This window comes from Ambystoma mexicanum, chromosome 3p, assembly GCF_040938575.1.
Source record: "Ambystoma mexicanum isolate Mex_15411 chromosome 3p, UKY_AmexF1_1, whole genome shotgun sequence".
NCBI classification, from domain to species: Eukaryota; Metazoa; Chordata; class Amphibia; order Caudata; family Ambystomatidae; genus Ambystoma; species Ambystoma mexicanum.
The window spans coordinates 851,253,166-851,270,502 of NC_090925.1; positions in this window are offsets into that span (position 1 = coordinate 851,253,166).

Consider the following 17,337-nt stretch of genomic DNA (forward strand, 5'->3'; position numbering starts at 1 on the left):
AGCTGCCATAGCGATTGCGGCGCTTTGTAGAAATTCCCAGGTGGGACACCCCAAAAGACCGCCTGAACAGGAGGAGGGGAGAACCATGTGATAATGCGCTAGAGCCGGATGGCAATATGGCCATCAGGAAGCTTCACTCACCAAAGAGTTTGAGGGTTATTGGTTGCTCATCAGGTGAGCTTCAGGCAGGTCTCCTGGCCCCTTGGATGGAGTGGGGGACAGCTTATTGGTCGCCAATGCAAATGAAATCCTACATTAGGCCACAACCACTGGGGCCTCTCCTGAGCAACCACTTACGTATCTAGCAGTCTGGTATAGCACGCTGGAAGAGTAGGCAAAGCTACCCTGGGCTAAGGGATTGTCACGGATCAGCCTTCAGCACAAACCCAAGACTCAAAGGCTATGGGGGGCGTTAGATATCGATCTACTGCCAGGGCCACCAGCTCACAAAATGTAAACTGGACGGAAAAGAGGAGGGCCATTTAGTTTCGAACACCCTGCCAGGATTGTCCCTTTGCCTATCCTCAGATGCACCAGGAGTGGTCACCACGACTCAGGAAAACAGCAAATACAGACAAAAGATCATCAACGGCATGAGGTCATATAAATGGCAAAGGTGTGCTATACAATTGTAGGTGGGGGGTGGGAAAGCCCCCATTATAAAAGCAAGATGTCTGGTTCAGGGGAACTCCCCAACCCCAATGAACGGAAAACTCCAGAAATATGACAAAACCACTGTGTTATTTACAAGATCTTGCAAAACAGGGACATTAATGGACATCCCAGGATTTCCAATGCTCTCGATTGGTTACAGGCTTGTCAACAGTTTATAAAGAGTTATGATGTCAGAAATTATTAGTTATTCCACAAAACCTAATGTACACTGGGTTTCGGTAGAAGGGTGAACTACATATAGCATCCATTTGGGGTTAGTGCTCTGATTGGTTACACATTGTCTGGTGGCTCCACCTACGACCACCGCCTAAATGTTGCTAATAAAGGCATGTCAGGTTAGTGCATTATAACTGGTCGATGCAACAAAGTGTGAACTGGCGCGCGAGGCGAGTAGGGATTGGTCAGTGAGGGTCTTCTCAGCCTTGATGCCTTGGAAGGTTACCAGCCATGAGCAACAATTCAAGGTGATTAGAACAGCCCCAAAGGTGCTGTCTGTATCATTAAGGTTACCATCTCCGATCCTCTAGGCCTTGATTCAAGACATTTAGCTTTCAACCTAGTATTATTTTGTATCATCTTGTCCTAAAATGGATGGGAATGATGGTCTCTGTCTGGCTCGAATTAATTTTCTTCAGATCAGGTGTGTAGAGAGCACGGGCTTTAATTTCCTGCTCAACATTTACGAGGATTTTTAGCCTTTATACATGAAGGTGTTATACCTTCCCTGTCCTCTAGAGACTTGTTCCAGCTACCTTTCATTAACGTTCAGTCTGTTGTGGTGTGTCCCTGTCCTTCCAGAACCATTTGTTTCTTGAAGACTGTTTCTTACGTCTGCCCTTGCCTGTACCTTCGGGTGCCGATGTGAAACTCTCCTTCCCTTGATAGCCTTGGCAAAAATATGGGCACTGGCTCCATGAGCTGTCTGGTTTATGTTTTCCTGCTAAATCAGCAAGTCAGGCCTCTCCAGGTGTCCCGAGACTTCCCAGTGCTTTCCATCAACTTCATTGTGGCTGCTTCTCCAATTTTTATTATTATGGCTACCTATGTTAACTGCGTTCTGCATCGTGCAAGCCTCATGTTTATTCTCGTGCATCTTGCGTTCCAGCATAGTAAAAGAGTATATGTCCTCTATCTTAGTGGGTCAAAGCGTGTTCTTCGTGTCTATTTGCAATGTGGCCTATTGTCCGTGATGGTTGAGTATGTGCTTCGTGTTTAACGCATCTATGTCTTGGTCCTAGTCGTGACGTCATTGGCTCCCTGCACGGTCACAGTCAGTCCAATTGCTCCATCGTCTGCACTTTTATCTCCTCTACGACATCGTCAGGATAGGGTCTGTATGGTTGTCTGAGTAAATAGCATTTCTCGCATCTGTGGTACAGTGGTGATGGGGAGGAAGGGGCCAGGAACAATGTACACCTTTCATTCCTGTAACGTCCAGACGAGGGAGTGACTGGCGCAACAAGGGCCACATTCATCTGCCTCTCTTCACAAGTCTCATGCAACACAACTCTGTAAACATAATTACTCATGACCAATAGCTCTGTGTCCCTAAAAGAGCCAAGCCCTTAGTGAAATGACGAGTGTGTACTTGCTACCTCACAGCTCGCTCTGCAGCTTGGTGCACCAGCAGTCAGTGTACTGATTAGGGAGTGAGAAACATGGCAGTAAGGTCTATTTGGTGACATTATGCGAGGTGCGGGAAGCACAGGCGCTTGACTAGTTCCTCCTTTTGGCTCTCTCTCACTTGGAACTCACGTTCTGCTCTATCTTATTCAAACGCAGCCACTACTCGCAGAGACGCTTCAAGAGGGCCGCCCCTGGAGATAATTAAGTTACTTGTATGTGGGTTAAAAGCAACCAACATTAAACATTTATGTTGAAAGAGAGCATACTTTGATCTAATGTTTCTGTACTGTATTTGCATGCCTCACTCTCTCTCTCTCTGGTGATGCATTGTGCGGTGCTGTGCATCTGTGGAGCTGTAGAGTGTCCGCGTTGCTGAAATCTTTCTGCGTTGCTGTGTATCTTCTCTGGGTGTAGCTTGCCTTTGCTGCTGTATAGTTTCTTAGTTGCTGCCCGTCTTTGCTGCTGCTGCATCTTGTCTGTGTTGGTGTGTATGTTCTGTGGTGCTGTGCATGTGTGGAGCTGCGGCGTGTCTGCGTTGCTGAATCCTTTCTGTGTTGTTGTGTGTCTTCTCTGGGTGTATTTTGCCTTTGCTGCTGTATAGTCTCTTACGTGCTGCCCGTCTTTGCTGCGGCTGCATCTTGTCTGTGTTGGTGTGTATGTTCTCTGGTGCTGTGTGTCAGTGGTGATAAAACTTTTTTGAGGCTTCGGGGCTATGTGTCTATGATGCTGGGTGTCTTCAGCCTGGTCCTGTGTTCTCCCTTCTCTGCTACACCTTATGGTGATAGGCGTATTCTCTATTCAACTTTACCTTATTTGTAGTGCTAAGTGCTGCACATTCGCCCAGGAGTGTGTTTTTTATTTCATTATTTATTTGCTTATTTATTTATTTATTTATTTATTGGTCATTTATAAGGCACCTTACAACAAGAACAGTGTTTCAAGGCGCCAGAGGTATGGGGCAAGGGGTGCAGGGCGTACACACCCTGCATTGCAGTCATTTGAAATAAAATCAGCAAAGGACATTGCTCATTACGTGTTTTGCGGTACAGGAAAAAAGTGGAGGTAATTCCCTGCACCGTCAATCTAGATGCTTGCTGGTATTACCTTCAAGCTGGAGGAAACTCCTCCACTTTGCCTTCAAAATTCACTGATATTATCATCTGGTAATTCCGCCGGAGTTCATACTAGCAAAAAACCCTGTTAGGACACCATAAAATGGGGATTTACACCGCCAAACCGCCACGTGTAATCCGGCTGTATTACCGCTGGAGGTACCACGGTAAACAGTACCTCCAGCGGTAATACTGCCGGACCAAGTGGCGGTAATGGTAATACCGTTTGATGGTATCTCTGTGGTGTTACCACCGAGATACCACAAAACTCCTAATGAGCCTGATATTCTATGGGGTCAATACCTTCAATGCTGCCATGATTTTTACTGTTTTTTTTTGTAGTTCTGAAGCCGGTGTTGTGCATGTTTTCTTCATAAAACACAAGTCCCCTGAGGAGAACCAGAATATTCTATCAGGCAGTGCAACAAGTGCACTGTGCATTAGATGCAGCTCCCTGAAATTCCTCTTTCTGCTGTGATAGACAGCAAAAAACAAATTGCATCACTGTTACTTTTTGACACAGGAGTCTCCACAGGAGGTGCCCGTCCCACTGTCTCCCTGGCCCAGCTCCTGGCTGCCTAAAAGTCTGCCCTACAGCAGCGCGCATGGTGGCGCATTATATAAGTCTGCTTAGCACAAAGGTAAGGTTTTAATTTCCAAAGCATGATATACTGAGCAGCTACAAGTGCGTCATTGCTCAATGATTAATGAAGTACCGATTCTGCAGTTTGGGGCCCGCAAGCGAGTACATGGAAGTTGTGTTGCAGGGACAGTTGTGGGAAATGTCTTCTGTGTATTCCCAGCTACCCGTTTGAGCTGTTGAGGACAAGGCAAGAGCTGCAATGTACCTCCTTTGTAATTGCTAGTGAAGGTACTGCTTGTTACATGCAATATACATTCAGTTCCGGTTGTTGTTCTCTTCCACTCATCAGTGTCTACAGTGAGGGTTAATGCAATGGCAACAAAATAAAGGTTTGATTTTCTGTGATGCGGTTACACTGAATGTGATTCATTTTCTATGAATGCACTGGTTCCAATAAATGGGAAACAAAACCATTGGTCGTGATGTTCAGTTCTCAATGTTGCTTCATAACTTTAGTCAGTTATTGCAATGGATTAAAATAAACATTGCTTTTTTCCTTGGCTGTAATTTCAGAGGTGATCGAGTCCATTTTTTTTTTAGCCTCACCGTCACTGCTGTGGGGAGAAAAACAGATGCTTTTAGAAGTGGCAGAATCACTCATCAGTAGCACTCAACCCCACTCTACCGCATGCGTGCTTCACCTTGCACACAGGCCTCACTACCCACTGCCACAGACCGAGAGATCAACAAAGGACTTTCATAGGAGTACATGAGGAATAGTGTTTATTATGCGCAACATCAGAGTGGGCGTAAGGCCTACGAACACACGACGGCATCTCCAACAACAGTGTGGACGATCCAAGGGCTATAAGCCACCTGAAAAGGCAAGTACCACAGTCCCAAGCCCAAGTTTTCCACTTTACCTCAAAGCCTAAGAGAGTTCTTCTGAAAAAACATACAAAGTCACTCACAGTCCTCTGAGGCTCGTAGGTCTGGAAACTCTCTTCCTTAGTGGCTGTGGGCAGATGCTTGCTCTCCTGGGCTTTAGTTGCTTGCCTTTCAGAAGGCAGTTGACTTATTACCCAGCTGTCCTGGGTGGATTACCAAGCTGCATTTGTTGTATGAGCCCCCCAGCCAAGGGTGTTGTGGACCCTGGCACTCAGTGAGGCTTCATCGCTCGGTTTACCGCTCAGACATTGAGAAAATCAGATTAGTTTCATTTGTGGCCTTTCTAGTCCTGCTAGAATCTGGTCACTTTCTACCATAACCTTATTTCTTTACTAATCTCTATAGCTCTTCTTCTTTTAGGGCTTTAAGGGTTAACTACATCTGTCTGAATGGTGCTACCTTGGAAGCGGTTACCAGGTTTGAGTTTGTAAGAAGTATGGCCACCATCTTGGAATCAAGTGGCCCAGTAATGACCACCTGATTCTTCCATTGTGTAAAGGTTTATTGATACACCGCCCTCACCAAGGGGAGTTCCTTCCTTCAATCAAGGTGTCACACAACAAACTGTTTAATGGCAATTCTTTGTTCAACCCTATTTCTGATTCCTCTCATGCCTCTTGGATCCCCCCCATGCCACCAATGAGCCAAGAACCAGGCCGGTGTACAGGAAATATATTTGTATTTATTTGAATTACAGATAATGGATATGACACTAAAACTACACACACCACCTTTGTGGCACGCAATGAAACTTCTTTTTACATAAATAATCACACAAGTTGGTTGCGAGGAAAAACACAAATCACAATACTTTAAACCGATTTCAATTCCAGTAATAATCAACACTGGTCAATGAACAAAATCAATTTACATATGCAGTGCTGTGTAATTTCAATTTTCCTGCAGGCTTAAAAGGCTAGCAGTTTGGTTAACAGATATCACCCACACTTTTGCTTTAAAATAAACACTGGGTGATTTAGCAGTTTGTTTTTAAGACCCCCTTACTTTGGTCTGTGGTGGGAAAGTTGGAGAGAAAAATTGGAATGATTTATGGAATTTTGGATTTCAGACCCGCTCCACTTGAAGGCCTGTGTTGGGATAGCTGGACAGACAAATTAGGATGCTTTAGGAATTTTGGATTTCAGAGCCCCCCCCCCCTTCACTTAAAGGCCTGTGTGGGCGGAAGCCAGACAGAAGAATTGGATTTAGTTTAGGGACAAGGACATCCCTCTTACTTAAATAAATTGGGGTCAACAGGACAAATAGGATAACCCACTTAAATTACAGTCTGTAGTTTTCAGCATAAACTGGGAATGAATTTGTTTAACACAAAATCACCACAGACTGTTGTGCTAAATGGGAATTAATGACATTATATTCAGTCAAATAGGCTAAGGATTTACACAGTTTCCACCCCTCCCCCACCCACTATAAAGGCAAGCAGATTCCCCCACATTTTGGTTTCAAGTGGCTCAATTCTACTTACATTGATAACCTCTGTTTAAAGTTCAAGAAAGCCAGCTGCATTTCAGGACTCTCTTGGAGAACAGGGCATGGGTCTGGTCACATCACGCGCAAGGATTGCCCCAGCTCTTCACCATAGGGCCCAGTCAGCTTTTATACCTTCCCACCAATCAACATTTCCACCCAGATGCAATTTCAGCAAATCTCCTTTCGTGTTTGCTTGCAGCTGTCAGTTGGCAATTTTTAGCAGTTCTCCCTCTCTGCCATGGTGTATCCACTTTACATACCAGCGATGACACCATCAAGATTTCAATATTGGGCAGTGCCCTGTAAGAATTACTGCAACCAGGATTGGACAGTTGCCCTTCTCTCTCCTCTCTAAGCAGAAATGTGGCAACTCCAATTTGAAATCCCCCTTTTTTCACGTCAACATTTTGGCAAAAAGTAGTCATGTGGCAAAAATTCATATTATACCAGTAACTGCCATAATGTAGATATATTCTGCTTCAGCTAATTGTGGGGAATTCAATAAAATGACAGCTGGGTCCACGCCATATTGCATAGTCATGTGGCAATTTTCTGCCATTTATACAAAAAACATAATAGTTATGAACATGCAACTTACTCTCCAAATACTTATTTTTCCCTCCACCAGCACACCAATTCTTAAATTTCTGACATGTTCATAGCAGCTAGAAAAATATTTTAGCTTGCCATTACAATTCACTAAGTCACAGGTGGATGAATTGTATTTCAACATAATTGCCTAGAATGTATCCCAACAATGACACCTACATGAATGCAGTACAACTTGTGGTTGTGTTATGCCCTCCTGGAAACTATGGGACCAGTGGAGGCGCCATTAGCTAGTTTTATTACGCTCATGCCATTCTGCGTAAAGCGCTCTAGTCTACTTCCAAGATGGCCGCCTCCCGGCTTCACTAGCCACTGTTCCGGCGTCTCGGTGCATTGCACCATGTTTGCTTCTGTGCATTATGCTAGTTGTTTCCTTGCCTGCTTCCTCCAACGCTCTGCTTGTTTTTCGAGTGTTTTGTTGGAGCCTGACTCCCCCCCTATGCAGAGCCTCTTGCTGCCGCGTCCTCCTTCCACTCTTTTAAACAGTGTATTTGCCGCTGCATCTCTCTCGCTCTCGCTCTGATCTGATCTTCCTTCCTCCTAAGAGCCTCTCCGCTCTGTTGCTCATTCCTGACTCTCGGGAGGATACTTTCATCCCCTGTTCTTTTCACTTCCGGGAACTCTCTCTGGACTCTTTTATTCTATGTACTGCCCTTCTGGTACTGTTTCCCTGTTTAACTGAAGTGCAGAACTTCCACTACCTTTTCATTCTCCACCGGGCGATTGCTGCCTACAAGCCTCCTTGCCACAGTTTACATTGGAACAGAGTCCCACCTGCTCCTGGAGAAACATTCCATTGTCAATACTTCCTTATACTCAGTTCATCATCAAGTCTTCAGGAGATATTGTCCATAGTCAATCTGGACCCACAGAGTTTTTTGCCAGGAGGCTTTTTCCCTGTTGCTGGGGCTCCTTCCCAGGTAGACCACGCTGTTGGGGTTCTTCCAACTGATAGCGTGGCATCTAGAGGAGAGAGACCTTATCTACATCAAAAGAAAAAAGACAAGAAGGGAGATGACACATGGAAGACACACCTGCGAAAGAAGAAGGCTCCTGAGGACAGCCCTACAGAGGAACCAGGTGAGGAGGAGGAGAGGGCGGTGTTGGCAGATCATGACAACGTGCAATGCCACAAACCCATCATGGCATCCCTGGAACAGTACCAGGAATTGGTTGCAGCCCTTCAAGGACTGACGACAGAGGTTCAGACCCTTTATTCGGAAAATGTAGCTCTGAGGCAACAAATAGCAGTCCGGGATGAAGGGGCTCGGGGTGATCTACCTCCCATACCTTTGCCATTCGGCAAATATGATGGCAATCCAAAGACCCTCAAAGAGTTCCTAGACGCCTGGTAATGTATTACACATGTCGTCCTAGAGGCTACGAATCAGACAGAGCCCATGTAGGGTTTCTTGTTTCCAACCTAGTAGGCAACGCCCTAGAATGGGCTACCTCACTGATAACTCAGGCAGATCCAGCGGTCAATGACTATGCCTTGTTTACTCAACAGTTCAGATTCCGGTTTGAGAGGCCCGAGGTCCAATTTTCTATATACAAGGCAATGTTGGACTCCCGACAGGGCACCCAAGACATGCACACATACGTATCAGCCTTTCAGCATTTAGCGGCAAATTCAGGATAGCCAGACTCGGCCCAAAAAACTCTATTCCGCTGTGGGCTCCATGAAGATATCAAGGATGAGCTAGCAAGAACGGCTTAACCCCAGTCATTCCAGGAGTTGGTGACTCTCTCATTGCAGATAGAGTTTAGCTAGGGAGAGAGAAGACACAAGTGAAAAAAGAACAGACAGGTTTCATTGCCCTTGGTCAATCCATCCTTACAAGTTGAATGGTCCACCACCTCATCTGGAGAGGAACCAATGCAGATTGGAGCAACCCGCGGACCCTTGACTTCTGAAGAACGTAACAGAAGACTGGAACAGGGCCTATGTATGTACTGTGGTTCTCAGAAACATCTCTTACGGAACTGCCCAGAAGTCCCTCCTGTGTGTCAGGGAAACGCTTTTCCTCCAAACCTAAGCAGGGATAGGTCAGGGGTTGTTGCTACAAGTCCCTGTGATACCACCCAATCACTTGAACTGCAGGAGGACATCGGCTCATGGTGATGAAGGCACTGTTGTCAGCGGACGATCACGATTGGGTAGCACTGGCCATGTTAGATTGTGGAGCTGCGGGTGTTACAAAGACAGATTTTAGAATGCTAGCAGAACACCAAAAAGGATACTCAGGTGTACAAAAAAGGATACAAGTTGAGTTCCCGGAGGGCTTCTCACAATTGGCTATTCCGGGTGACTTCTAAAGAGATGGGTTTGATGATTGAAAACCTTCCAACCAATGCCACTCTCAGACTATTGATTAAAAAAAACAGCCTGAGAGAGTAATTAGTGGAAACGGCCAGATATGGGACGGATATCACCAGTCTGCTGGATAAAGGATAAGGAGTTTTAGTCACTAGTCACATGATCTAATTACTATGTATGGGTTAGATTAAGGATACACTAACCTGCAGTTTGTGTGGACTGAAGACTGAGTTCCAGGAATACAAATCCGAAAATAAAAACCAACGAAGGGAAAAAGGGAAGTTAGTAAGGTAACTAACCCGAACGGAACGAGGGTCGCACTAGTGACGGGTTGGTGCACACCAGATAGCGTCCATAAAGTTCAGTGCACTATCCTTGTAGAAAAGTAGATTGAATTGGATGGAGGTCCGGATGGAAAAGGTAATCCTAGAACAGGAAGGTCCAGGATAGGTTGGGACTGGCAGAGCCCTTTAAGGGAGGTTTGAGATGGGAAGGAACAGGACTTAGTTCTCACCTATAAATCACCCCCCTGTGGGTACAGCATAACTGGATAAGGAAAAGGAGGAATTGGAGTATCCGAAATCCAGACATGGAGAATAGAATAACCAGCTGAAGATAGCGGTATGAACCGCAGGGTGTTGCTGCGAGGAGCCAGAGGACCACGGTGTCAGGATAGCTGGAGTTCTTGCCGAGACTAGCAACGCGGGTCCGGCTGATAGCAAAGGAAAAGCAGTCTGGAAACTGCTGTGTATAGCAGTGCGGATCCGGCTGGCAGTAAAGGAAAGAGCAGTTCAGGAAACTGCCGAAAATACCAGCGCAGGTCCGGCTGGTAGCAAAGGAAAGAGCCGTTTGGAAACTGCTTAGAAGCAAGGTAGAATACCGAGCTCCGGAACGAAGATCAAAGAACAACGATCAGAAGCTCCGATTCACGGGAGGCTTCCGTTTAAATACGAGTCAGCTGATGAGAATGAGTGAGTAGCGTGAGTCAGCTGCTGAGAGCGTGTGAGTAGCGCAATGACGTCCAGTCATGTGATACTCGCGCATACCTGTGGAATGCAATTGGTATTGGTAAATGGTATGCGCGGTATGCATGATATGGAATGTCCGTCCATTCGCAAAAGGCAGAAGATAAGGAAGTCTGACAACGAATTAGCGGGAATGAAGGCGTTTGCCAGGAAGCTTCCCCCAGAGTCGCCACCGAGTATAAAATGGCCTGGCTGATCTCTGGGCTGTACGTGTAGGGTGCTGAGCACGAGCATGGGAGGACCTGGCAGGCATGACAGTGCCATCCCCCAAAGGGCGCGCCACCCCCCTGGAATCGTGGAACCGGCGCAGGAGAGCGGGAGCATGGATGTTAGCGAGTGGTTCCCAGGAGCGGTCCTCCGGACCGTAACCCTTCCAATCGATGAGGTAATGTGGAACCCCTGCCCGCATTCTCATGTCCAGTATCGCCTGTACTTCGTACTCCTCGGAACCTCCCACAGAAAGCGCCACGGGCCGAACAGGTAGCCGAGTACCGGCTATGAATGGTTTCACTAGGGAGACATGAAACACTGGATGTACTCTCCAATGCGAGGGTAGATTCAAATGTACAGCCACCGGATTCAACACCTTGGCGATCTTGTACGGCCCCACAAAGCGTGGTAGCAGTTTTCTTTTTCCCGGCATTCTCAGGTTCTTGGTGGATAACCACACCGACATACCCACTTTATAGAGAGGAGACAGACGTCTGTTTTTGTCAGCGTAATGTTTGGAACGAACCTGCGCTTTCTCCAGATTCTTTTTAATTGAGGAATGCAAGGATGACAATTCCTTCAATTTAACGTCAGCCCTAGGAACCAACCCGGAAGGCTCTAAGTCCACTGGAATGGACCTAGGATGCTGTCCGTATAAAGTGTAGAACGGAGAAGTTCCTGTTGAAGAATGTACAGAATTATTGTATGCAAACTCGGCTGCGGGCAGTACCTCCAGCCAGGTAGATTGGTACTGTAAAGCCAAACCCCGTAGGTATTGTTCCATTGTACCGTTGACCTGTTCCGTCTGGCCGTCTGTCTGAGGGTGGTAGGAACTAGACATGTGATTATCCATCAGGAGGGCTGTTGACAATGCCCTCCAGAAACGAGACGCAAACTGTGACCCCCTGTCGGTGACGACCACAGAGGGTAAACCAAAAAACCGGAATACATGTTTCAAAAACAGATCAGCTAGAATAGCCGCCGTAGGAACACCCTGACAAGGCAGAAACAGTGCCAGTTTCGTGAAGTAGTCCACCACGACCCACACCGTGTCGAATCCTTGGATAGGAGGTAATTCGACCACGAAATCCATGGATACCATGAACCAGGGCTTATGGGTTACAGGTAAGGGATGCAAAAGCCCCATTGGTTTCTGAAGTGATCCCTTACTTTGAGTGCATATAGAGCAGGAGGTGACGTAGTCTATCACGTTCTTGGACCTGCTCGGCTACCAGACCCACCTCCGGATTAATTCCAATGTTTTCTTCTGACCTGGATGGGCCGCAACCAACGAGTCATGACCCCAATTTAATGCCTTGGCACGGGTGTTTTCTGTGGGTAGATACAAGAGGCCATTGTAGTATGGGAGACCGCCACGGATGTCTAGGTTCAGGCGCAGTACCTCTCAGGGATTTTGAGAAACCCAATCTGCGATCTCTTGTTTCAAAGACGGTTGAACAGAGCAGTTACAAATCACCTTCTCAGCCAATAAGGTCGGCTTGCTTGAGTCTTCGGTAACAACCGTATGGAGCCGGGACAGGGCGTCGGCTTTGGTGTGTTCTCTGGCAGGGCGATATGTGATCTGGAAATCAAACTGGGCAAAAAATGAATGCCATCGAGCCTGCCGTGCGGTCAGACACTTCATCGTCTTTATGGCTTGGAGGTTCCGGTGGTCTGAATAAACACACACCGGATATTTATCCCCGAGAAGATGGTGCCGCCATATCAGGAAGGCATCTTTAATGGCCAAAAGTTCCTTCTCCGTGACTGTATAGTTCCTTTCATAAGGAGCCAGTTTGCGGGAGAAGAAGGCCACAGGATGCTCCACTCCGGTGGATTTGCAAACCTGGGAAAGAATAGCGCCAATGGCCATGTTGGAGGCATCTGCCTCCACTATAAAAGGCAAACTAGGGTCAGGGTGTTGCAGAACCGGGGCGGTGGTGAAGGTTTCTTTCAGCAGATCAAAAGCCTTTTGGGCCTCTGTCGTCCAGCGGAACGCAACCTTAGGACTTGTTAGTGCAGTGAGAGGTGCTACTGTCTTAGAGAAGGCGTGTATAAACCGCCTATAAAAGTTCGCAAAACCAAGAAATGATTGCAAGGATTTGACGGAGACGGGTACAGGCCAGTCCAGGATGGCTTTGACTTTAGATTGACTCATTCTAACTCCCAGACTGGTGATATCATAACCCAGGAACTCAACGTCGGAAGTGTGAAAAACGCATTTTTCTGCTTTTACGAACAGGTGGTTTTCTCTCAGACTTTGGAGAACCTTGGTGACATGTGTGATGTGATCCTGGAGGGACATTGAATATATCAGTATGTCGTCGAGATAGACGACGACAAACTGATCGATGTAATCACTGAAAATGTAATTCATGAAATACTGGAAAGTTGCGGGGGCGTTGCACAGGCCAAACGGCATAACAAGGTATTCGAAGAGACCGTACCGGGTCTTAAAGGCTGTCTTCCATTCGTCACCTTGTCGAATACGCACGAGATTGTACGCCCCCCCGCAAATCCAACTTGGTAAAGATGACAGAAGCACCCAATTGGTCCAAGAGGACGTTGATCAGGGGCAGTGGGTACTGGTTCTTTATCGTTATGGCATTAAGGGCCCTATAATCAATGCAGGGCCTGAGGTCCCGCTCCTTCTTTGGGACGAAGAACAAAGGAGAGGCCGCTGGAGATTGAGAAGGACGAATAAACCCATTGGTGAGGGCCTTGTTGATGCATTCTTTCAGGACTGCATCTTCCCTTGGAGTGAGAGAGTACACACGTCCCTTTGGTATCTTGGCACCGGCCACTAATTCGATAGGACAGTCGTATTGCCTGTGTGGTGGCAGTGCCTCCGCTTTACCCTTATCAAAAACGTCAGAATACGCGTTGTATTCAGTAGGCACCAGGACTGTGTTAGAGCGGAGTGCCCCAATACTAGGAGAACTGTCAAGGAAGGCCAGCACAGGCGTGGATACCACTTCCGACTCCAGAAAGCAGTTTTTATTGCAACAGGCTGATGGGTATTGGATGTGACCGGTTACCCAACCTACGTGAGGGTTGTGCAGACTGAGCCATGATAAACCCAAAATCAGTGGGTACTGAGGCGCAGCAATCACATCGAAAACCAGGTATTCAGTGTGGCCATCAGGCAGGGTTACCTTAATAGGGATAGTTTCTTCCGTTACTAAACCAGAAGACAAAGCTGATTCGTCAGCGGTGTTGACGGATTCAGGTACTGTTTTGGTAACCGTGGGTATAGATGATTGTGTAGCGAACGTGATGTCTATGTATTTATTGGAAGCACCGGAATCTAACATCGCCTTGGAAAAGACGGTGGTTCCGTTGAACTCCAAAGAGACTGCTACCTCTATGGAGGAGGCTACATATAATGTGGAGTCCTATTTGGTGCTCGACAAAGGAACTCCTGCTATTGCCGAGCTTTGGCGTTTCCCGCTTTTCTAATCGGTTTCTTAGGGCAAGAAACCAATAGATGCTCTGGTGAACCGCAATACATACATAGGTTGTTCTTGCAGCGATTCTCGCGTTCAGCGGATGACAAGCGGCCACGTATAGCGCCAATTTGCATGGGTTCGGTTCGCTAGGAATGGGTTGAGACGCATCGGGGCGACCAGAAGCTGACGTAAAGGGTTTCTTCTCCCCTTTCCTTGCGGATCGCCGTGCATCTATTTGGAGGACTAAATCCAAAAACTCTGAATAACCGGCAGGGACCACAGGAGCCGTTGACACAGCGTCTTTTAGTTCTTCTGACAATCCTTTGTAGAAAACAGCCATTTTCTTGTCTTCAGGCCATTGGGTCTCTGCCGTCAGTTGATTAAAGCGAGCGGGGTAGGCCAAGAGTGTCTGGTTACCCTGCTGTAAGCTTAGTAGCTCCAGATCCGTGGCCTGGGTAGCGTAGCGCATATCGAATACCTTACTCATGGCAGACAATAGGGCATCACAATCATATAGTAACGGGCTGTTTGACTCTAATAGCGGATTGGCCCAAGCTGCAGCAGAACCGCCTAAATGGGACACCACAAAAGCCGCTTTAGTGGTCAGGTCCGGAAAGGAGCTGGGCCTACAGAGAAAGTGCAGGCGACATTGGTTTACGAAAGTACGATATCATTTGGGGTCCCCCAAAAACCTCTCGGGTGGGGCCAAAGGGAACTGGGTAGGCATCAGGACCTGTAACTCCCTGGAGGGAGGAGGAAAACCCGAACCGGAAGCCACCGGTTCCCCACCTGTCGCTCTTTGTGGTGCAGCTTGTATAGCGTCCTGCATTACGTCCATGCGGTGACAGAGGGTATCCTGAGCGGATATCATCTCGTGCCTCAGATCAGCTATGAGCGGCGTGAGGACGTGTAGGGGATCGGTACCTTCCATTATAGGCTTCTGATTCTGTTACAAACACAGATTTTAGAACGCTAGCAGAACACCAAAAAGGATACTCAGGTGTACAAAAAATGATACAAGTTGAGTTCCCGGAGGGCTTCTCACAATTGGCTATTCTGGGTGACTTCTAAGGAGATGGGTTTGATGATTGAAAACCTTCCAACCAATGCCACTCTCAGACTATTGATTAAAAAAAACAGCCTGAGAGAGTAATTAGTGGAAAGGGCCAGATATGGGACGGATATCACCAGTCTGCTGGATAAAGGATAAGGAGTTTTAGTCACTAGTCACATGATCTAATTACTATGTATGGGTTAGATTAAGGATACACTAACCTGCAGTTTGTGTTGACTGAAGACTGAGTTCCAGGAATACAAATCCGAAAATAAAAACCAACGAAGGGAAAAAGGGAAGTTAGTAAGGTAACTAACCCGAACGGAAGGAGGGCCGCACTAGTGACGGGTTGGTGCACACCGGATAGCGTCCATAAAGTTCAGTGCACTATCCTTGTAGAAAAGTAGATTGAATTGGATGGAGGTCCGGATGGAAAAGGTAATCCTAGAACAGGAAGGTCCAGGATAGGTTGGGACTGGCAAAGCCCTTTAAGGGAGGTTTGAGATGGGAAGGAACAGGACTCAGTTTTCACCTATAAATCACCCCCCTGTGGGTACAGCAAAACTGGATAAGGAAAAGGAGGAATTGGTGTATTCGAAATCCAGACGTGGAGAATAGAATAACCAGCTGAAGATAGCGGTTTGAACCGCAGGGTGTTGCTGCGAGGAGCCAGAGGACCGCAGCGTCAGGATAGCTGGAGTTCTTGCCGAGACTAGCAACGCGGGTCCGGCTGATAGTAAAGGAAAAGCAGTTCAGGAAACTGCCGAAAATAGCAGCGCGGGTCCGGCTGGTAGCAAAGGAAAGAGCAGTTTGGAAACTGCTTAGAAGCAAGGTAGAATACCGAGCTCCGGAACGAAGATCAAAGAACAACGATCCGAAGCGCCGATTCGCGGGAGGCTTCCACTTAAATACGAGTCAGCTGATGAGAATGCGTGAGTAGCGCGAGTCAGCTGATGAGAATGCGTGAGTAGCGCGAGTCAGCTGCTGAGAGCGTGTGAGTCGCGCGATGACGTCCAGTCATGTGATACTCGCGCATATCTGTGGAATGCAATTGGTATTGGTAAATGGTATGCGCGGTATGCGTGATATGGAATGTCCGTCCGTTCGCAAAAGGCAGAATGTAAGGAAGTCTGACAAGGAATTAGCGGGAATGAAGGCGTTTGCCAGGAAGCTTCCCCCAGAGTCGCCACCGAGTATAAAATGGTCTGGCTGATCTCTGGGCTGTACGTGTAGGGTGCTGAGCACGAGCATGGGAGGACCCGGCAGGCATGACAGCGGGCAACTTTGTTCATATATCTTGGGCAGAGAAAAACAATCTTCCCATTCGAACAAAAGTAAAGTCGATACCAGTGGAAGGTGTGGGTGTTTCCCCATTGTCCTCTGGACCCATCATCAAGGAGACGCACCCAATCTGGTTTTCGATCTTTCAACATCAGGAAGAGGTGGTTTTTCGACCTCATCAAGGCACTTCCCAGTTATTCTGGGTATACATTGGCTGCGTCGCCACAACCCCGCAATAGACAGGGCCACTAATACTGTATCTTTTGCCTCTCGCCACTGCCAAGAAAACTTTATATGTCCTCCCAGGTTCAGTCCACTCAACAATCAAGACAGTTGACTCTCCTCATCCGAAGTCTGTTTGATACAGGTGCATTACCAAGGCTATGCAGAAGTGTTTGAAGACAAGGGATATCACCTCCTCCCTCCTCACTGAAATGAGGACTGTGTTATTACTGAGACGACACCAGGGGCTTCCATCCCCTTTGGGAGAATGTATCCTTTGTCCATCCCGGAACACAGGGCACTCAAGGCATACCTCGAAACAAATCTGAAGCATGGACTCATTAGAGAATCCAAATCCCGGTAGAAGCATCACTCGTTTTTATCCCAAAAAAAGGTACTCATGAACTTCGACCTTGCATAGACTATCGGGGTCTAAACCGGTTCACCATCAAGGACCGGTATCCAATGCCCTTAATTAAAGAAGTACTGGAAGCCGTAGAGGGGACAAAACTGGACCTCAGGGGAACATACCATTTGTTGCTTATAAGATCTGGCTATGAATGGAAAACTGCTTTCAGAACTCCCCTAGGTCACTATGAATATACTGTGATGCCTTTTGGGCTTGTCAACGCCCCCGCAGTGTTCCAGAAATTTATGGACAAGTTATCCACAGATATGTTGTTTGTCAATGTCGTGGTATATCTGGACAACATTTTAGTATTCTCTTCCTCC